The sequence below is a fragment of the Lynx canadensis genome, chromosome E3 (assembly GCF_007474595.2).
Source record: "Lynx canadensis isolate LIC74 chromosome E3, mLynCan4.pri.v2, whole genome shotgun sequence".
Taxonomy (NCBI): Eukaryota; Metazoa; Chordata; class Mammalia; order Carnivora; family Felidae; genus Lynx; species Lynx canadensis.
In genome coordinates this window covers 37543717-37566608 of record NC_044318.1, presented here as the reverse complement: position 1 = coordinate 37566608, position 22892 = coordinate 37543717, and the positions used below count along the sequence as shown (strand labels likewise).

Sequence of the window (22892 nt, the reverse complement as noted above, 5' to 3'; positions counted from 1 at the left end):
GGCGCCGCCGAGAGCTCTGTTTATAAACACACCGCGCGGCCACCCGCGAGGGGCAACCCGAAAGGTAGTGGGGTCGGAGGTCAGAGGTCAGCAGGGGCGCCAGGGGCAGACCGATCCCTTAGCCTTTGCCGGCTGCTGGCGGCGCGGCGAGGCGTGGCCGGCCCGGCCGTCCGACCGCGGTCCGGGGCTGCCGGGTGCGCCACGTGGTGCGCACGTGGTCCGGTCCCGGCGCGGACCCTCCCTTCCCCCCACGGCGCCGGCGGCCCGCAGCGCCTCCTGGTGGCGGCCCCGCGCGCCGCACCGCTCGTCGCGCCTGCGCACCAAGCGTCACGACGCGCCTTCCGGTCTGCGCGCTACCGGGCGTGGGTCGGTTGCGTCCTTGCGACAACCGCGCGTCCTCCCGCCCGCCCGGGGTCTCGGCGAGGGGAAGCTGGGGGCGGCCCGCCCAAGGTCACACGCGCGCGGCGCCGGGGCGGCCCCAAGACCCCGCGCCGTGCGGGGGCGGGGCCTGCGGCGTCCACGTGGCCCCGGTGGCGGAGCGCTCGGCCCCCGCCGCTGCCTGCCCAGCCCGAGTTTGCGCTCGTGCGCGGCGGCCCCGCGGACGCTCGCCGGGTGCCCCGTGCGCGCTTAATGCGAGGGGGCCGCGCAAACGAGAGGCGACGCGCCTGGCCTCTGCCGTCACCTGGCTGGGCGCTCGCGGAGCCCCCAGGTTGTGCTGCTGTTAGAGCGGTCGCTTCCCCGCCCGCCTTTGATTTTATGCCCTGTTGCTTCAAAAAAAGATTTGAGGAGGCTTGCAGAGGTTAGAAAGCCGACTTCCCCCGACTTACTTTTTTTTTTTTTTTTTGCCATTTTATCGGAAAGGCTCACCATTGCATTGCCGCTGCTGGTTGCTCTGTCAAAATTAGTTTGCCCACTTGAGCAACATTTATTCGATGCCTACTGTGTGCTGGACGTTGCTGCAGCCTTTAAGGTGCCTGGGTCACGTGTAGGGAAGAGGCAGCTCTAAAGCTGGTTAAGTTATCAGGGAAAGGCAGGAAGTACTTACCCTGAAGATCAGGCTGATGCTACTGTAACAAGTGGTTGGGGCGGGGTTCATGTGCCTAAACGTGAGTTTATTTCAAATTTAGCTGAAACCAAGCATGGGCAGCGCCCCCTCCACAAAGAATGATAAAACAAACAGTATTCTTTCTTGTAAATCTCTTAGAGCCCACTGATGCTCAGAGAATGCTTTTGTTTATTTTTGCTGAATTCTTTTATTATTATTTTAGAGAGCGTGAGGAGAAGAGAAGGTCAGAGAGAGAGAGAGAATCTCTCCACACCCATGGAGCTGGACGTGGGGCTCTATTCCGTCACCCTGGAATCATGACCCAAGCTGAAGTCAAGATCCCATGCTCAACTGACTGAGCCAGGCAGGTGCCCCTCTCTTCCCTGAGTAATTCTTTTTTTTAAAAAAAAAAATTATTTTTGAGAGAGAGAAAACAGGTGAGTGGGAGAGGAGCAGAGAGAGAGGGAGAGACAGAATCTGAAGCGGGTCCCGGCTCAGAGCTGTCAGCACAGAGCCGGACATAGGGCTCGAACTCACGAACTCAGAGAACATGACCTGAGCCCAAGTCAGATGCCCCACCAGCCAAGCTACCCAGGTGCCCCCACACCCCAGTAATTCTCAAACCCAAAGCCAGTCTCTAGTTGAAATTCACCCATGATCTGTCAAACTGAGTTGCTTCCCAATAAACTTGTCATTAAATGTAATTAATATGTGATACGAACTTTGAAGCCAAAAAGAATTTCATCAATGACATGAGCAACTTCTTGGCCAAATTGGATCATGGTTTTCCCATAGGGCACAAATACAGTTTTTCCTCCATGTTTTCTGCCGGTTACAATGTAAAAGATACAGAGTTGACACATTTTGGTCAAAGTTTTGGCAACATTTTAAATTAAACTACATTGTTAATTTCCTCCATTACTTTCTTAAGTCTAGACTAGAGGTTGGGAGAGTTTTCCCCGAAGGGTCAAATGGGAAATATTTTAGGCTTTGCCAGACACATGTAGTGTCTGTCACATATTTTTTCTTTTGTTTTGTTTTTTTACCACCCTTTCAAAACATGAAAGCTGTTCTTAGCTCCAGCAAAGGCCAGATTCAACCTTCCAGCTCTGAACTGTAGCATGTTCAGATTTCGACAATATAAATGTTTCTCTGATGGCTGATTTCAAGCGGCCAATGTGGGGTGCCTGAACCAACATGGAGTGTCAGAATGAGGCTTGGGAACCCTCTTTCCAGCATATGGATCCAATAAATGGAAGTAACCCAAGGCACATAGGTCACGGTAGGATAATTGAGAAGTAACGTGTTTTGAGACCTTGTTATCAAGAGTACTGATTTCACTGTAAACTTCTATAATTTAATTTTTGATAATGTCTGTTTAACCACAAGCCCACAGAATTCCTGAAAATTTAACATTTGATTCTCTTGCCCCAGCTCCGGCTCGCACGGGTGTCACCTCCAAGTGGAGATGGGGTTGTGTAAGCTAGGCTTCTGGGTTGGTCCTGGATGTTCAGTTTCTTCCCCCAGGTTCCACTTGGGCGCCCCCCAAGGTGACCCCCGGCGAGTCAGTGCCCTGTATCATCCCCTCCCCCTGAGTCTGAGCCCGACCCATCATGTGCTTCTGACCAGCAGAGTTTGCTGAGTGGGGTAGGCCCTCGTTCCCTTGACTGTGTCCCTTCACATGTGAAGGATGATGGATGTCACACCCATCACGCCCACGATCCCATGATGTCTGGAGACACAGTCCCCTGCCGGCCTTGCAGGAGCCACAGCCACGTGAACAGCCCTTGGAGAAGGCCCCGTGGCAGGGGACGGTGGGCCACCTCCAGGACCTGAGGGTGGCCTCCAGCCAATCGCCACAAAGAAGCTGGGGCCCTCGGTCGTGTGCTCACGAGGACACACGTGTGCCAGCAGCCTGAATGAGCCGGAAAGAGTGGAGCCTCCAGACGAGAGCAAAGCCCAGCCCCCACCTGGATTACACGGGAGACCCTAAGCCAGCCGCTCTGCCCACCCCTGACTCCTGCCCTGGGGAACATGAGGTAACCAACCTGTGCTTTGTCAGTTACTAAATGTGTGCTGGTTTGTTACACTGCATCAGAAAGTGACTATGTCATCATTCGCTACATTTATGCACCTTTCTATGTATGTATGAAATGTTACATTTCCCCATTTTAAAAAGTTGGGGAGAAATGTAAACATTGCACGATGAAAATAGCAGGCAAGAACTGTATCCCGGTGTTGGCCCAGAACGCTCTCTGATGGTGTCACTGTGAGGAAACTCGAGGTGGGTTTCCGTTTGGGATGGGTTCACCCCCCACCCCCCGCACCCCGCAATGACTCTGTCCTGAGTCCACGAGCTGTGCGGTGGGTGTGAGGTCGGCAGCTAGACTCCTGTGCCTCATTTTGTTTTTAAAAAACTGTTTAATGTTTTTATTTATTTTTGAGAGAGAGAGAGGCAGAATGTGAGCAGGGGAGGGACAGAGAGAGAGAAAGAGACCCAGAATGTGAAGCAGGCTCCAGGCTCCGAGCTGTCAGCACAGAGCCCAACGCGGGGCTCGAACCCACGAACTCCAAGATCGTGACCTGAGCCAAAGTCGGACACTCAGCCGACTGAGCCACCCAGGCGCCCCTCCTGTGCCTCGTTTTCACCTCTGTGCTAGAGCTTCCTGCCTACCTGTGTGTCCCAACAGGCCTCCCTGTCCTCTCCTTTCAAGTGGAGGTGACCACAGTACCTGCCTCATGGCACAGCTGCACAGGACTCGGTGAGGCAGCCATTTTCAGTGGACCGTGTTAAGTGGCCATCATCCCTTGCTGCCCTCACCCGCTACGGAGCCGTCAGGGGGCAGGGAGGGGGACCGACTCCAGCTGGGCACGGATGGGTCTACACCATGCATAGTGAGCGATTCAGGAACCCAAGTCAGTCACTGTCTACCATCCCCCAAGCCTTCCGGGAGAGGTCAGGTGTCTGTCTGATAGGAGTTTCCCCAAAAGGGTTCTTACCTCCTAAGCTACAGCCTTGAGAAGGGAAGGCCTTTCTCTCTCCAGACGCCACGGGGGAGCGTGAGCTGTGGCGGCCGTGGGGCTTGCCACAGGAGGAGCACAGATAGCATTGTCTGAGGTGGCTGGAACCATGGGGTCGAGCCACCCCGAAATTCCCCCTACATCCAGATCCTGGTCATGTGGACGGACACACTGGGCATCGTTCAGACCATTTTGAGTTGAGCTTTCTGGTAGTTGACGGCTGAGCTCGCATCCTGATTAGGTTGTCATGTAAAAGCTGTTGCATTGACGGGCGGGGGGGGGGGGTGTTGCGGACACGAGGGACAACGGACAGTGGATGCTGGGTTCTGTGTCTGCAGCTCCCCTGGAGTCGGGCAAGGTGGGCGGGGCCCGTTGGCTTCCATAGCTAAATCCCCGTGAGGTGTTCTGCGTGCTGGCTACCATCTGCCAGCACCTTGACCTTGGACTCCCAGCCTCCAGAACCGTGAGAAATCAGCGTGTGTTGTCTTTCAGTGGTCCGGGCTGTGGTGTGCTCGTTACGGCAGCTGAGCCGACGAACACACTCCCCACATCTGCCCGCACGCTCCCCGGCCTCTGAGGCCTCGTCGGGAGGCACTTTTGTGCTAAAGAGAAGCCGCCGTCGGGCACGCTAGCATCGGCGGCCTGCGCGGGGTGGGGGCCCCACGTGCTCAGAGCTGGCAGAGGCTTCTCGAATGCTGAGCGCCTGACTCTGGGATCCGCACGGGATGCTGCCGTCCTGCCCGCCCCTCGGCAGTTGTTAGAACGGAGGCGGGGATTCTGGGCTCTGACAGCCCCATTGCCCCCCACTCCGATGTGACCAGAACTACCCGCTCATGCCCCCGTTCGCGCTCACGGGCAAACGCACCCAAGGAAGCATGGAGCCAGCGTGGGACCCGCACCGGCCACGGTTTCCGGGCCTGGGCCTCCCAGCTGTTGCTCCGCTTCCTGCTTTGATTCCGCTGGGCCTCGTCCCCGTCCTCCCACTTCTCCTGCGGTCAGAGGGGGCTGGTCCCCAGTCCCAGGCCCGCACGCTTCCCCTAGCCACAGACGCCCGAAGGCCCGGCCACCTTGCCGCCTCCGCCGAGGAGCCCTCCCGCACCCCTGCCCGCGAGCCTGCGTGCCACCATCACCATCACCGCCCTTGAGCCTTGGCCCTTCTCTTGCCTGCGGGACCTCGCAAAAGAGAGCAGGGTCTCCGGGCCCCAGCCCAGCCTGAGCGCTTCGTGAGGCCCGGGTCCCCCCTTTGCCTGCCAGACTTGACCCCCCTCCCCAGAGGAGAAAGCTCCTACTAATCACCCCGCCCAGGACGCAGGCAGATGAATCTTCCCAGACCGGCGTGGGGGCTCAAGGTTGGCCTGGCAGGGACAAAACCGAGCAGGCCTGAGGACCGGACTCCCGGCCGACAGCCGTTCTCGGCTTTATCGGCCGCTTTTTCTGCCAAACAAAGGCCCTGCCCGCCCTGGGAGCCCACGCTGCTGCTCTATTGAAATCTCGAGGTGGTTCCCTATTAATCACTCCCTCTGGTGCCTCAGAGGCCAAAAAGACTCAAACAAAACCTCTTTTCTAAGCAGGAAGAGCTTTCCAGAGGCCTGAGCAGAAGGATTCCCCAACTCCTCTCCAGTATGACACTAACAAGATGCTGGGGCCTCTGGGACTCACACAAACAAGAATAGCTGGGCGGATTTGGAATGTGACCAGTCCGTCTGTGTGCTCCATAGACAAGGCAGGGGTGGTGAGTAAGGGGTCTCGCCCGCATATGGCCCCTTCCTTGTTGTATCTACTTTTTTATTATTTAAAAAATTTTTTTAACATGTCTTTATTTTTGAAAGACGGAGACAGACCACGAGTGGGGGAGAGGCAGAGAGAGAGAGGGAGACACAGAACCTGAAGCAGGCTCCAGGCTCTGAGCTGTCAGCACAGAGCCCGACGCGGGGCTTGAACCCATGAACCGTGAGATCATGACCTGAGCGCAAGTCGGATGCTTAACCGACTGAGCCACCCAGGCGCCCCTTCCTTGTTTATTTTAAAAAGCAAAAGAGACCCAATTAAATGATTTTTTTTGAAAGCAGAGACATACGAAAAAGATGAGAAAGAGAAAAAAAATCCCATTTCACTCCAGCCTCTGACACAACCTTGACTCTTAACTCCTGTGTCTCTCTTTTTTTTCTGATGTTGCCACTCTGCATTAACCAATGACTAATCTTGCGTTTAAGCATCATTCTGTAAATGTGAGTTTGGCTTGTCTTTTTGAACAGAAACACCAAGCCATCATTCCCCAAGACAAGTCCTCATTTCCTGGGGACCAGGCCTGATATCCGCGGGCCTGCCTTTTGGACTGTCCTGTTGCAGAGAGAAACAGACTCTTTGTCCCGAAATTGTGGCCCCCATCAGGATGGGGAGCGGCCTCTATGCCTCTGAACGGAAGCACATTCCTTTCCATAAAGATCTAATTTAAAAAAAAGGGAAAAAAAGCTGGCTCGAAGAACATTTGAGGGCCATCCGTTCCCATGAGGGCAGAAGTGTATCAAAACAATCGCATCCTCTTAGCTTGGGAAGTCAGATGGATAAAGATGCAATTCATTGTAAAGGCCTCAACATGGGAGGTATACTTCAAAACACAAAATCTGGCATGTTTTGGATACAGCAGTAGTCCCGTGAATCTAAAACAGGTATGGCATGGGGCACCTGGGTGGCTCAGTCGGTTAAGCGTCCGACTTCGGCTCACGGTCTCACGGTCTCACGGTCTCACAGTCTGTGAGTTCGAGCCCTGCGTCGGGCTCTGTGCTGACAGCTCGGAGCCTGCAGCCTGCTTCGGATTCTGTGTCTCCTCTCTCTCTCTGCCCCTCCCCTGCTTGCTTTCTCTCTCTCTCTCTCAAAAAATAAACATTAAAAAAAATTTTTTTAACAGGTATGGCGCAGACAACGGGAAGGATGGGGGACACATAGCATCATCACACTGGGAGATCAATATGACGTCTCAACCCAAGAGGGCAGATGTTCTCCTTGCCGAAATAATAAATCTGAGAGACAGATGATGTAGCTTGATCTGTGACCAACCAGGCCTGCTCACTCCTTGAAGGTTAACAGAATAAAATGACTGGAAATTAGTCTGGCCTAACACACACTGTCAAATAGCAGGGAAATCCTACGAGGACAGTGAAAAAAAAAATACTTCTGCAGCCTTGCCATTGTGAGTTTTGTTTTGTTTTGTTTTTTTATTAAAAAATTGACACTCTTAATAGGAGAGATGATTAGGATAATGGTTCTTCAGTGCTTCCTAAGGATCCATCACACCAGTGAAGGGAGGAAATTTAAGGTACAGCTGGGTACCTTACTGTACCTATTAGCTCACTATTATTCCAGGAAGGGTTCAGGCGCTCGATGGCTTATCTTTTTAAAAAATGTCACTAATAATCAGAAAGTTTTGTGTTTTGCTTTATGGTTTACAGCACACATCAACACACAGGGTTCTCCTGTCACACACACACACACACACACACACACACACAAATCAGAGACGTGCCTCCCACCCCGTCCTCGACACAGGCTTTCTTTCCCCCAAACTGAAGAAGCGATCAGAAGGAGGCTAAGCCTTTGCCTTAACTTCACGATCCAACAAGTGGATACGTGAGTAATGCTGGCACTTAGCTTCTCAACTCCCTGTTTCCTCCCCACCACCCACACCCCTGTGATAGTCATTCCAAAGCACAAAATGATGGTGTTTTGCAGAGTGATTGATCGGTGTGTGTGCTAGGCAGTTATTTAAAATGATGTCGACTGAGGACTTTTAAGAATGGGGAAATACCATACAAAGTAACGTGACATGAAAAAGGTAAGATACGAGATTACGAGATAGAGTGTGAACGTGCGTGCGTGTGTGTGTGTGTGTGTGTGTGTGTGTGTTCTCAGGGAAATGCCCCAAACTATTGAAAGTAGTCAGTGGTGAGATTAGGCATGCGACCAGTTTCTTTTTTATAAGTATTTCCTGATTTTCTACAATGAACATATATTGCATTTCAAATCAGGGAAAGTGTCATTTTTAAAGATGAAATTTAGCAGAAACTGGATTGGCTCTCCGATGTGCTTTTTCTCGCGTATGCCACCTTTTTCTGCTGATTGATTTCTGTGGCCCTTTTGAGTCCCCTTTATTCCATTCTTGCTGTGCTAGCTTGTTGCTTGGTAACCATCATTTTCACTGATTGCCTGTTTCTCACTGGTGCTCTCTAGTGATGCCACATTGCAGAGCGATCCCCTGTGAAGTGACTTCCGTCCAGGGCCACAAAACAAAACCATCTAACCTTAATCATCACGCCTTCCACCTTACGAGACGTGAGTACCACTGCCGGCTCCCCAAAACGTTGGGTTTCATAAATGTCCCAGAAAGAATTAACGTGGTGAAGATTCGAGGGGCCTACTTTTTGCTTCCACACGCAGCTGTGAGAATCTCTCCTTTTACCTGTCCTTCCACGCTGCCGGTCCTCACCGTCCGCCCTGTGCCCTGTTGTGGCAGGTGCATTTTTGCTGCCTACCTAGAAGCCCCTACACACCCTTCTCCTCTTCCTGCAGAGAGATCCCAGATTTTGTCCAGATACACACTTGCTATCTGCTGCAGGAGAAGTGGGGCCCAGCTCTTAAGAGAGGATCACGACTAAGCTAGGAAGGGTGTGGTGGTCCCACATCCCCCATGGCTTAGGCACAGGTGGGGAGTGTAATTTGGGCCGACAAGACATGAAGGGAAGTGTGCTGGAGTCTTTGTCCCTAAAGAGAGACGCATGAAGCAAAAATGGTCTCTGGATCCTGGTTTGGGAAGATGGGGCCCAAGGCCCCTTCAGGCACTCGAAAGTACAAGAATCAATACATCAAGGACACAGGTGCCACATGGTGGAGAGAAATGGAGTCCTTGCTGGCACCACGGAATCACTGAATCAACACATCCTAGGCCTGCCCTTTCTCCTAAGTTCTTTTTTTTTTTTTTATTTTTAAATTTTTTTTTTCAACGTTTATTTATTTTTGGGACAGAGAGAGACAGAGCATGAACGGGGGAGGGGCAGAGAGAGAGGGAGACACAGAATCGGAAACAGGCTCCAGGCTCTGAGCCATCAGCCCAGAGCCCGACGCGGGGCTCGAACTCACGGACCGCGAGATCGTGACCTGGCTGAAGTCGGACGCTTAACCGACTGCGCCACCCAGGCGCCCCTTTCTCCTAAGTTCTTACATGTGAGGTCATAAATCCCCTCTGTGTCAGAGCCACACTGGGTTGGCTTCTCTGTTATTTGCAGTTAAAACCTGCTAACTGAGCCAGTGCCAAAGTTAGACGTGTTTGCATGATGTGAACCTCCCCCTCGTCTCCGTAGGGTGGCCCACGTGTTGTGGATTATCCAGGGAACTCACAGTTTACACTGAGCCTGGTACAGTTACTACTGCCCTGTTTTACTGTCCAAAATGTCCCAGTTTCAGATGATCAATTATATGGTCATTGTTCTGGGTCAGCCTGTGTCCCTGCAGTAGTCACATGTTGAAACCCTGCCCCTAGTCCCTCCAAATGTGACCTTACTTGAAAATAGGGTCATTGCAGATGTCATTCATTAAATTGAAACCATACTGGAGTAGGTGGCCACTAATCCAAAGTGACTGGGGTTGCCATAAAAAGGGGGATGGGGGGCGCCTGGGTGGCGCAGTCGGTTAAGCGTCCGACTTCAGCCAGGTCACGATCTCACGGTCCGTGGGTTCGAGCCCCGGGTCGGGCTCTGTGCTGACGGCTCAGAGCCTGGAGCCTGTTTCCGATTCTGTGTCTCCCTCTCTCTCTGCCCCTCCCCCGTTCATGCTCTGTCTCTCTCTGTCCCAAAAATAAATAAAAAACTTTGAAAAAAAAATTAAAAAAAAAAAAAGGGGGGGATGGCCCTGCTGATACCTCGATCTCAGACTTCTGGCCTCCAGACTGAGAGACGATGCATTTCTGTGGATTAAGCCACTTGGTTTGTGGTACTTTGTTACAGCAACCCCAGCGTTCTCATGCAGTCATCCTACCCACTGGCTCTGTCTGAAGAGGAAGGAATCACTCTGGCTGCCAGTGATCTGAGGTGTCGGCATCTGAGGGCAGCCTTGCAGGAAACATGAGATGTCAACAGGCAGGGATGGTGTGTGGAGAGGGGGCATGAAATGCGTGAGCCAGGGCAAAATTACAGACAACTCTTAAGGCATCCTGACCCTAAGGGAACAGTCTGACCCAAGGCACCTAAAGCTTCTCTGAGAGGAGGAATTCTGCTATAGGGCAGCAGGAGAGGAGGTAGGGCATCCTATACTGTGTGGTCCTGATCTAAGTATACACAAATACATAGAGGAGACACCAGAATGCTCAGAAACAGATCTGTGTACATGTGAGCACTCAGTGTGTGACAGAGAGGCCCTGCAGAGCTGTTGGGGGAAAGACGTAGTTTTCAACAAATGATACCAAGAAAATTATGTACGTACACATCTGTGGAAGAAATGGAACCCCTACCTCACATCGTATGCAAACAGTCAATTCCAGGTGGATCAAAGAATTAAATGTGAAAGGCAGAGGTACAATCTTTTAGAATACAGTGTAGGAGAATATCTTCATGACTGAGGGGTAGGGAATAACTTCTTGAACAAGTCATTGAAAGCACCAATCATAAATGAAAACAGGAGCAAGCTGGAGTAAATTAAAATCAAGAAGCTGTTCTTCAAAGTGTAGCAACAGCTTTGCTCAGAGTGGAAGGAGATAACCTGCACAGGAATAACCAACCAAGACCCATTTTCCAAATATTTAAAGAGCTTCAAACCAATGAGGAAAAAACAAAACAAACAAAACAAAACAAAACAAAAAACAAAAACAGATGACCCAAGAGAGAAATGGGTGAAAAACTGGAACAGGCACTGCATGGAAGGGCCTATCTGGATGGCCAGTAAAGGTTCAACTTCATCAGAAGTCACACAAAACTATTAAAACTGTGTCACACACCTATTAAAACTATGATGAGGTAGCTTCATACCTTCCAGGCTGATAATTTAAGAGTCTGACCGAGCCAAGTGATGGCAAAAATGTGGAGCAGGGGGGCTGAAATACACTGTAAGCGGAAGTGCAGACTGGGACAAAGGCTTTGGAAAATAGTTTGACATTATCTAGGAGATTTGAAGTTTGCATATCCTGTGACTCCAAGTGTACTTCTAGATATATAACCGAGAACAGAGGTTCTCATGTGTCCAAGTCTCCTGGGGGGCTTCTGGGCCCCACTCCCAGAATTTGAGTCTGAAGGTCTGGGTGGACCCCTAGATCTGCATTCTAACAAGTCCACAGGTAATGCTGACACTGCTGATCTAGGGAACCACACTTTGAGAAGCACCTGGAGAGGTGTGTGCTCCCGTGCTCCGGGATATACAGACAGGAAGTGTTCTTAGAGTAATTGCTGAAAATGTCCATCTACAGTTGAATGAACAAAGTATGGCATATTCATACAGGGGAAATGCTAGAAAGCATTGGAAATGAATGGACCACTTGCAAACTATGGACGCATGGTCCAAACAATTTGACTGTAAAATGCCAGACACAGAAGACCTTACACAGGGGCGCCTGAGTGTCTCGGTGGGTTAAGCATCTGACTTGATCGTGACTCAGGTCGTGATCTCGCAGTTCGTGCTGACAGCACAGAGCCTGCTTGGTATTCTCTCCCTCTCTCTCTCTGCATCTTCTCCCCCGACTCAAAATAAACAAGAAGGCCTGTGCAGTATCATTCCAATCATAAAAAGCGTAAAAAATAAATGCAACCCAGTATTCAAGGTTGCACACATAACGTGATAAAACTCTAAGGGTAAGAGAGTCTGTCATCCTGAGCTCTGTGACCTCTGTTTGAGCACGTTAGCCACAGAACGTTGCGTGGCCACCCCTGGCCTCAAGGCAGGCTGAGACACGCTGTGTTTTAGCTGGGCTCCGTACCCTCCTGGGCAAAACCGGAGTTGTACTAACCAGAGGAAGTGCAGAATGGATACGGAGGAGGCTGCTAGGAGGCTCTGCCCTTTTAACTGCAGACGATAATCATTAACCACCCTGTGACACCGCCTGGGTCACACCCACCAGAAGCCAGGACTCCTGACGGCGGTCACCTGCAGGACAGGCGGCCCCGCCTTCCTCGCTCGAACACGGCTTCACCTCCGGCATCCTACAGAGGAGAATGATCTCCGTCTTGTCACGTTTTGAATCTTCGATGGCTAATTACATTCTGTAGGGGAGGGACTGGGTGGTAAATCTGGCCCGCCCGTGGCGGGTAGCTGCTGGGTGACCACCGTCACCAAAGGGAAACACGGAGGTGTTACAGGAACTGCCATTGTCTTTCTGTGCTTAGGGTCAAGCATGACTGTTTCCAAGTCATGATTCCAAGGGAATCAGGGGTTTTTGGTTTCGAGAGAGGTTCAGGAATCTTGGGGGTCCTGTACTCTTTTTTTTTTTTTAACCTTATATTTATTTGATCCTTTTCTCAGACGTTACTTATTTTCTTACTCTAGGTTGGTTGTAAATCTCCTTCAGGGCCTATATTTGCTGCTGTTGGCACGGTAAGAAAACGCTTGCCAGGGAGGATTTCAAACCTGGGAGCGAATGTGTCAGCTCGCTTCAAACTCAATAGCTGGTTGCTCATTCTCTATGGCAGTGATGGACGTAAAAGAGGGAGCAGCATTATGTCTTACAGAGTTCATCTTTTCGGTCACCGTAAACTTCGTCAGACTCTCTCGGCCAGCTTGTTTTTTTCCCTTGAAGCCTTAGCAGGATAAACCGTAGAGGGGAAATCCGATCGGCAGGTATTGCACAGCCGAGGGACGCCGGGCCGTGCACTTTTCACACGCATCTCGTGGCCTCCCCACACCACGTCATCCGCAAGGTACGCGCACAACAGAGGCTGCATTTCAGCTGCTTCCGATTACCGGAGCACCGACTGTGTCTAGCACAGCCATGCTTTTTTGTAAATGGCTGGGAGTCAGGCCAGAAGTTAGACTTCTCGAATTCCGTTTCCTTCTCTGAGATACAAACGTCTTCACAGATGTGGGAAGCTGCGTTTGTTTCTCCCTTTTCTCCCGCTTCACAACGGGGACGCGGTGCTGTGCGTGGGGGGAGGATGAGACCAGCAGCCCCCGCCCCCGTGGCGTGGAATTGGTAAAGACCGGTTTCATTTAGTCTCACGGCCTCTGGTTCCGAGTCTTCCCGCGAGCAGACCTCCGGGGATCTCTGGTTGCGCTCCCACACTTGGGCCTGTGTTTTTAAACTTGAGTCCCAGTTATAATTTTAGGTTGAAACAGGAGAAATTAGTGGCCGTTGAGCAGATTTGACGATTCTTGAGGGGCAGTTGGGCGCGTCAACCCAATGCTGAATAGCGTGACTGGGATGTCGCTTTCCTGCCGGGCGCTGCCCGGAGCCCTTTACACACATGACCCTCATTTAGTCCGGAGGTTTACAGGAAGTGGGGAAACTGAGGCATGGGGAGCCCCACGGTCACACAGGCAGTTAGTGCTGGAGTCACACCTGAAGCCTAAGGGGGTCTGGTTCCAGTGCCTGTCCCCGCACCGACGGCGCCCGTGTGCCGTCGGCTCTGCTAACCTAGGGGCGGAAGCATATTGTCATCTGTGTGGGTGACAAAGCGTTTTGTAGGAAGGACTAAGTGAGAGCTTTTTGCTCATGTATTTTATTTTACTTGATTTTATTTTTTTTAAGTTTTTATTTATTTATTTTTTTGAGGTGGGGGGAGGGGCGCAGAGAGAGAGGGAGACACGGAATCCAAAGCAGGCTCCAGGCTCTGAGCTGTCAGCACAGAGCCCCATGAGGGGCTCGAACCCACGAACCATGAGATCATACTGAGCTGAAGTCGGACGCTTGGCCGACTGAGCCCCCCAGGCGCCCCCAAAGTATCACTGTTTCAAGACATAAAGGCATGATTCTTTTTTTTTTTTTAATTTTTTTTTTTTCAACGTTTATTTATTTTTGGGACAGAGAGAGACAGAGCATGAACGGGGGAGGGACAGAGAGAGAGGGAGACACAGAATCAGAAACAGGCTCCAGGCTCTGAGCCATCAGCCCAGAGCCTGACGCGGGGCTCGAACTCACGGACCGCGAGATCGTGACCTGGCTGAAGTCGGACGCTTAACCGACTGCGCCACCCAGGCGCCCCAATAAAGGCATGATTCTTAAAGTGCACGTGGCAGGATGTTTCCCGATATCTAAATTTGTATCTTGTTCTCTCTGCGTTTATTTCTGGAAGTAGCCGGGCCTCGTGTGCCCCTGTTTTAGGGCAGCTGGGATTGCAGAACTGAAAGCACCAGTTTCCAGTGAGAGCCTCCGAGAAGGACAGAGAGAGAAGAGTTCCCAGGAGGGGCGGCCCAGCCAGCCCCGATACGCCTTCTCCTCTAAAATTTCCTCTTTCTACCCCTTTCCTACGCCTGGAGTCACTCCTCGTGTGGTCCACTGTCTGCTTCTCTCACTGAGTACAAGGTTTGGGGTTCATCTGTATTGTTGCACGTATCTGCTACCCGTCCCTGCTCGTGCGGAGCATACTTGATTGTACGAAAATACCATTTTCTTTTCAATGAGCCCACTAGATGATAGACGTACGCATCGTTTCCAGCTTGGGTTTTATGAATAATTCTGCTCTAAACATTCACGGAGTAGTCCTTGACATGTGTTTTCACTTCTCTCGAGCAGATTCCTAGGGGTGGATGCGTTGCATTGCACACTGAGTGTATGTTTAACTTTTCGCTAGATTGTGAAAAGATTGTGAGGACTTGGCTGCAAGAGCGGTAAGGGAGCACTTTTGGTGACGGAAACGTTCTAAGACATTTGAAAACCGGACAGGACTAAAAGTCATCAGACCATACACTAACTGTGTGAATTTAATATGGAAAACGTCAGGCCTCAATAAAGTTGTTAAAAAAGGAGACGCTAGGGGTACGGCTCAGACAGTAAGTGTCTGACTTCGGCTTAGGTCATGATCTCAGGGTTCGTGGGTTCGAGCCCCACAATGGGCTCTGTGCTGACAGCTCAGAGCCTGGAGCCTGCTTCGGATTCTGCGCCTCCCTCTCTCTCTGCCCCTCCCCGACTCATGCTCTGTCTCTCTCGTTCTCAAAAATAAATAAACGTTAAAAAAAAAAAATCAGAATCTGAACACTGGCCAGAAATCTGATAATATTAAGACATTGTTGGGAGTCTTTTACCGGTGATAATATCACGGTTATGTTTTCTTTAAAACAAACTCTTGTCTTTTAGAGATACACACGGAGTTACAGGAAATGATATAATGCCTGAGATTTGCTTCGAAATAATACAGGAGGATCTGGGTGGGCTTATAGATGAAACAAGCCTGCCAATAAGTTGATCGTTGCGGAAGCCAGGGGATGGATGGATACACGGAGATTTATTTTATTATTCTGTCCTCTTTGGTACATGCTTCCATATTTTAAAGTTTGAAAAGATGAACTTAAGAGTTTCAAAAGAAAGAAAGAAAAAAAGCTGAATTGGCCACGTCCCGCAGTGGCCACTGACGACACCAGGCAGGAGTGAGGCAGTGAACGTCTATTGTCTCTGCCTGCTCGGCACACCCTCCCCCTTCTTCTAACAGTGGCCAGACTTTGCTTTGAGTAAGGGCCAGCCTCTGCTTGCGTCTTCCGTGGTCTGCCCACCTTCGATCCAGGCCCCGGGCCCGGAGCCTCGGGGAGCCAGTCAGCCGCTGTCTCCTGGACATTCTCGCTCAGCTCATGTGGGATGGTGCGAAAAGGGGAGAAGCCAGAGCTGATCTTCCCCCCCCCACCCGAGAGAGCAGCCTTGGGGTGCTGCTGCTATTAATCCCCACGGCAGCTGACTCCCACCCTTTTCGGGAACCCGGATCTCAGCTTTCTTTGGTTCTGTGACCCGTCCAGCATCACGCCGATAAATTCCCTTCTTGTTTAAGTTGGCCAGTGTTGCTTTCCTTGGCCGAAAACCAAAACACCCCGGGGCAGACACAGCGCAGCTTCCCGGACAGTCTGCACGTTCCTTCCATCTCTGCACCTCCTTCGGGCAGATTCAGCTACAGGCGCAGACCCCCTCGGACGCTACGAGTTGCACAAGGCGACCTGGCAACTAAAACAGGAAGGAAAACACACCACACAGAGGCACCGAATTGATAGCTAGGAGCCCTCGCTCTGCTCACACACAAATGGAAAGCATCGTCATGAAGACAGAAACATTGACCGGACCAGAAAAGTTTCACTGGCCTCTAACGCACCGTGGGGTAGAAATATATGAACCACAGATGAGACGCACAGATGTAAGTTCTGAATTTTCCAGGAGCTGCATTAAAGTGGTAAAAAGAAATAGGTGAAATTAATTTCAGTAATACACTTTATTTAAGCCAATATATGCCAAATATTATCATTTCAAACTGTAACCCCTGTGGAAACTATTACTATATTAATAATATTTTTTAATGTTTATTTATTTTTGACAGAGAGAGAGAGAGACGTCACCAGCAGGGGAGGGGCAGAGGAAGAGGGGCATTGAGCAGTTCGTGGTGGGAGAGGATGCACAGAGCCTCGCCAAGAAGCAGAAACAGCTGCTGGGAGACGTACGATTACCTCCCGCGTCCGGTCCCTCGTGCCCGGAGCTTACGTGTTGCTCCCCGATCCACGCCACACGATAGAAGCCAAACGAACACGCTGAAAATCAACAACTCCTAGATCGGCCAGAAAAGGGAGGCCACGGGGCAAACCTCGGTGCCCAAGTGGGGGAGACAGCTTTCCAGAACAGAAGTCCGAGAGCAGGAGGCGCCGGGAGACCCAGCGGGGGCCAGAGAAGCCCCCCCAGGGTGGACGCGGTGGATGCTGGCCTCAACGACGAGGACAAGCGTGAGAACGAAAACCTCTCAGCCCTAGGGGTCCGCCCCACATTTCCTAGAGCTTTGCCCCCAGAGTCTCCATCAGGTCTTAACAGAGGAGGGAAAAACATCCCCTGGGGTGTCCATCGGGCGAGGGGAAGCAGCCTGTCTTGCAACACGTCCGGGGGGCTCTGCTTTGCAAGGCCTGCCGGGCGGGGTGGGCTTTGGGCTAAGAGTCTGGCTCTCCTCATCTCCCAGCCTGTTCTTGTAAAGCGCTCTGCGTTTCCGGAAGCAACGTGAATGAGGTTCCGAGTGTCTTGCAGCCCCATTGGCATTATTTCTTTTAAGCCCTCCAACACCCTTCTAAGTCCGCGTTACAGCCGAGGACCCTGAAGCCCGGAGAGGCCAAATAACTCGCCCAAGGTCACGTGACTGGGTAACAGAGGCGCGGGCTCCAGAGCCTGTGTCCCCTCCAGCACACCTTCCTGCCGCTTTGACTTCACTGTGGCAACTCGACGCAGTTCGCTCTGTCCTACGTCTCCAGCGGGCATATCATCACCAGCATATTGTCTGGCTGCTAAATGGGGGAGGGGCAGAGAGCGAGGGGGACAGAGGATCCGAAGCAGGTTCTGAGCCGTCAGCACGGAGCCCGACGCGGGGCTCAAACTCCCGAACCGTGAGATCATGACCTGAGCCGAAGTCAGACGCTCAACTGACCGAGCCACCCAGGCGCCACCCCCCACTCCTTCCAACTCCCCTGCTGGTGGCCACACTCCTGCGGAGGCCCCTCCCGTGCTGAACTGGGTGACCGCGTAACCACAGGGACACTGTAGAAACGGCAGGGTGGGGCTTCCTCGTGTGCTCTCGCAGGAGCTCGTCACCTGGGAGGTGGACCCTCCAGGCTCAGGTAAACTTCCAGGAGATGCGGCCCCGACCCACACGTTGACACAACCTCCTGAGACACCCCGTGCAAGAACGACCCGGCTGCGTCGTCGTTCCTTCCCCAATTCCAGGCCCACAGAAACTGAGGTGATACGTGTTCTTGTGTTTTCAGCACGTTGGAGCCATTTACCGCCCAGCAACAGATGAGCAACACAGCCTCTCTCTCTCTCTCTCTCTCTGGCTGTCTTTTGCAGCTGTACAAAAGTGCAGTCCTGCTCCACAGTGGTCAGAGTTCCCGTGGCTGCATGACAGGAAGCCCTCAGGACGCCGCGAACAGGCAGGAAGCAGTCCTGGGGCCACAGGAAGCATCCCAGAAGGATAGGGCAGCAGCAGGAAGTAACACTCAGCAGACAGGAAAGGGAAGACGATACAAACACAGAGGTCTGGGTTCTGCAGGCATCTGACATATTAAGTGAGTTCCAACCCTTTGAGGATGCAGGTATGGACCAGGAGCTTCCGAACTTTGAGGCTTCTCCTCCTCGGCCCCATCTACCTGCCTTCAGACTCAGCCAGCTCTAACGCTGAGGGTTCCAGAGGCACCCTTTCTTGTTGCTGGGGCTCTGTTCTGCTTTGCACGTACCCACCCCGGCCCGAGGGTGAAAACCCCTCAGGGCCGTCGGGGGCCCAAGGCATCGCTTCTCTGCAGGTCTGGTACAGCCACCGTGTGCCTGGCACGATTCCCGACTTTGGCAGGTAAAGACAGGAGAGAGCGGAGGCAGGAGCCCGGCCACACCCCACCCTCGGAGCGGCTGGGCCGGGAGAACTTTCCGCAATGATGGGCATGTTCTTTATCTGCAGTGATCAGGACGGGAGCCACGGGATAAGGACCTCCACATCCAGCACTCGAAACGTGGCTCATGCCACTGAGGAATGGACTGCTTAATGTTACTTCATTTTAATTAGAACATACATGCAAATAGCCAGCTGTGGCTAGTGGCTTCTGAATTGGGCGGCATGGCTCTTATCCACGTTCGGGGTCTATAACGCAGGCTCTGTAGAGTTGTATTTTTATTTCTTAATTGGTAAATTAAAGTACTATTTACATAGAGGAAATTTTGCTTTAAACCTTTTTTTTTAAGCGTTTATTCACTTTTGAGAGAGAAGAAAGAGCCTGAGTGGGGGAGGGGCAGCAAGCGAGGGAGACAGAATCCGAAGCAGGCTCCAGGCTCCGAGCTGTCAGCACGGAGCCCGACGCGGGGCTCGAACCCACGAACCGTGAGATCATGACCTGAGCCGAAGTCGGCCGCTCTACCAACTGAGCCACCCAGACGCCCCGAAAATTTGCTTTCTTTAGTGCACAGTTTTGCTACTTTTGACAGATACAGAGTCATGCAATCGCCACCACGATCATCCCCTGCCCCGCCCCCCAAATTCCCACATGTCATTTTGCGGTCAGCCTCTCCCCAGACGTCCAGCCCCTGGCAACCGCTCACCTGTCTCTGTCTCTATAGTTTTGCCTTTCCCGGAACGTCCTGCAGATGAAAGCCTACCCGGTGCATTTTGGGGTTCACCCGTCTTCTCCTGCAGATTCGCACTTGGCTCTTTTTCATTGCCACGTTGTATTCCACCGCGTGGCTGGACGGCAATTTGTTAATCGGTCCCCAGTTGGGGTGCATTGGGATCGTTGGGGCGTTTCCACTTTTTGGTGGTTATTTGCGTACAGGTTTTTTGTACCAACGCGAGTTTTCATTACACTTGGGTTAAAGCCACGTAATGGGGCTGCCAGCCAGAAGGTAAGTTGGTTGAACTTCATAAGAAACCGCCAAACTGTCTTCTCAAGCGGTGGCATCGTCGTGCACATCCCGCCAGCTAGGTCAGCGAGCCCCCGGCCGCTCCACGTTTGCAACAACAGTTGGTATCGTCATTTTCCTTAAGGAACTTCAGTAGGTGTCTACCGATGTCTCGTTGTTTCAACTCACTCCCAACAAGTGGTGATGTCGAGACTCTTTTCCTGTGCTTGTCTGTCATCCATATATATCTTCTTTGATAAATAACCTGTTCATGTTTTGTCTTGTGTTTTCTTTTATTTTTTTTTTCTTAAATGGGGTGTTTCTCCAGATAGTTCACTGCCTCTTTTGTTCTTTTTTAAAAAAATTTAGCGTTTTTTACTCATTTTTGAGAGAGAGAGAGAGAGACAGAGCGTGAGCGGGGGAGGGGCAGAGAAGGGGAGACACGGGATCCAAAGCAGGTTCCAGGTTCTGAGCTGTCGGCACAGAGCCCGACGTGGGGCTCGAACCCACGAACCGTGACATCATGACCTGAGCCGAAGTCGGCCACTTAACTGACTGAGCCACCCAGGTGCCCCTGTGCACTGCCTCTTTTTAACACGGTCTTGTCACCTCCCAATAAAGCCCACTTTTCTTCTTGATGGTTTAGTGTCTTGGTATTAGTTCTATTTCTTTCTGTTTCTGCAACCAGCTCCAGGAGCTTCTATCAGGGTAAGAGCCTGACGGTCACAGGGTCCGAAAGGTGGACAAGGTTCGCCCTTGCAAGCTGTTTATTGCTCCTTTTCCGAGTGCCCGATTCGTGAAGGAGCTTCTCCATGCCCTCCAGACCTGGACAGAGCGAGAAGAAGTCAGCGTCTCGCATTTTGCTTCTTTAATGGCCTTTTACTGGCCCTTTCCTCGCGCCGTCTGTTGAAGCTGTCAGGATATCCAGTGGTTTGCTGTTGGAGGAAGGAATGCGGTGGGTGTCTGGACTCGGCAGGGTCACCGTGACGCAGCCCACGAGCTGCTGGTGTTACCAACACGCGTGGCCTTGCTCCTTGGGAAAAGACTCGTGGAGCTCTGTCGGTCTGGGCCTGAGCCTTCACACTGGATGGTAAGTTCAGCCGGAGGGGCCTGGATATACACAACGTACCTCTTGTCATCCAACACACCAGGCATCGAAAAGCGAGAAGTCACCTCAGATGACCCAGAAGAAAGAATCTTGGAGGTTGTATGTAAATCTCTCACTCTTAAAAAAAAAAAAAAAAAAAAAATCGTGGTAAAATACACCACGTGAATTTTACCATCTTAAACACCTTCAACTTGGTAGCACTGAGTTCATCCACCTTACTGTGTGGGCATCACGACCTTCCGTGTTCAAAACTTCTTCATCTTGCAAAACTGAAACTGTGTCCCCATTACCTCTCTCTCCGCCAGCCCCTGGCACGCACCCGTGTACTCTCTGTGTCTAAGAACCTGATGACCCTGGGGACCTTATATAAGGGGAATTATACAATACTTGACTTTCTGTGGCCAACTGGTTTCTCTTAGCACAGTGTCCTCGAGATTCATCCATGGGGGAGGAGGTGTCAGAATTCCCTTCCTTTTTTTAAAATAAACGTAAAAAAATTTTTTTTAATGTTTATTTTTGAGAGAGAGAGAGAAGGAGGGGCACAGAGAAAGGCACAGGATCCGAAGCAGGCTCCAGGTTCTGAGCGGTCAGCACAGACCCCAAATCGGGGCTCGATCGCGCGAACCAAGAGATGGTGACCTGAGTGGAAGACAGACGCTGATCCCACTGAGCCCCCTCCCCCCGCCCCAGGCGCCCCTCCTTCCTTTTTCAGGCCGAGTGACTGATACCCCATTGGCTGTCTGGCCACACATGTGGGTGGAACTCTGGCTCCCACCTTTTGGTGCTGCTGTGAACATGGATGGACAAACATCTTTTCAAGACCCTGCTTTCAATTCTTTGGGGTTTATATCTAGAAATCGAATTGCCCCAACTTCTGTCCACCTCTCCCCTTCGGCCCCCGCCCTGCCCCCTCGCCTGAGTTACCAGCTTCCTTACTGGCCTCCCACAGTCACTGACCCCTTTCTGACTCGAGCTCCACACAACAGCCAGTGGTTCTATTTCAAATACGTGGGTCAAATACGTGTGCCTTTCTGCCGAAAACCCCTCAGTGGTTTCCATGGCCGGTGGGATAAGACCTAAATCCTTACATGACCCAACATGGCCCGTTAGGCTTTTTTGCCTAATTGGGCCCAGCTGACGTGGTCACTCTCTCTTCCATCCTCAGTGACCTGTCAGTCCCTTGAAGGTGCCACCCTCCCTTAGCACGTGCTGTTCCTTGGCTAGAATCCCATCCCCCAGACTCCCACCCCCCCTCACCCCAAATCATCTTTGGACTTCAGATCAACCGTCATTCCTTAGGGAAGAGATCCCTGACCCTGTTTTTACTGTCCTCTTCCCTCTGCCAAGTATGTTTTCTTGTGACAGCTTTTCATAAAAATGTTTTACAACCCCCCGCCCCCCTGCCGCACCCCACCAGCACCACAAACTTCTCTATCTCCATTTGTACCTCTGTATTTGCTCAGACGATGATTCGTTAATACGTCCTGCACGTCCAGGCTGGAAAGTGAGTAAACAGGCAAACTTCTCACCCTGGGGGGCCCCTTCTCCCCACACACTCTCAGGTCACCACCCAGCAATGCCTCACAGGATTTTTGATGGTGGTGATTTTGTATTTATTAGCACATGCATTTGACCCACGTCTGCATCTCCCACTGAATTGTTAGCTCCACCAGGGAGGGTCTGTGTTCTGACACTTGACAATCATTTTTTTTTCCTCCCCCACTATCCCAAATTATGCAGTGGAGGTTTCTGCAGTTGGGGAGGTCACAGGGGTCAGCACATCTGGAGTGCAATGGACCAGCCTCATCCTGGGAAAACCACCTTCATGATCACGGTATCTCCCCGGCCAGGTAAGTATTCGACAATTATTAAATGATGGAAATGTGGGAACGTTGCCACCTTTTTAGGGGGCCTGGCTGAATTAGGAAGGCATACGGGGGTCCTCTGTAGTACTAGAGGGGTACTAGGGGGGTGTGACCCCCAATGCCCCACTGGCCAGGCATGTTCTTCCCGGATGAGCAGGTAAACAGCTTGAAGGGCAAAGCTGTGTCTTGTCTTCCTGAAGCCGGTGCCTAGCCTGGGTCCCGGGATATTTGATCTAGCTGTTAGTTGATTGAATAAATGATTCCAAAAAGGAACACAGACATCAGGGATCGCAAGCATCTTTAGGCAAACTCCATTTACAGTAGAAAACCCTT

At 51.7% G+C, this 22892-nt stretch overlaps 2 long non-coding RNA genes and 1 pseudogene across 2 annotated transcripts; 2 read left to right on the top strand and 1 right to left on the bottom strand.

Annotated features, from left to right (window-relative positions):
• The first annotated feature begins 1601 nt into the window (after positions 1–1601).
• Positions 1602–15701, top strand: LOC115504305. Its single transcript, XR_004343057.1, has 5 exons — positions 1602–3084; positions 6975–7256; positions 8294–8395; positions 12587–12957; positions 15330–15701. It is a non-coding gene; the product is annotated as an uncharacterized LOC115504305 (long non-coding RNA).
• Positions 15702–17585: 1884 nt separating this feature from the next.
• On the top strand, positions 17586–18909 carry LOC115504306. Its single transcript, XR_003965655.1, has 2 exons — positions 17586–18549; positions 18655–18909. It is a non-coding gene; the product is annotated as an uncharacterized LOC115504306 (long non-coding RNA).
• A 3458-nt stretch (positions 18910–22367) lies between these two features.
• Positions 22368–22552, bottom strand: LOC115504619 (annotated as a pseudogene).
• Positions 22553–22892: the final 340 nt, after the last annotated feature.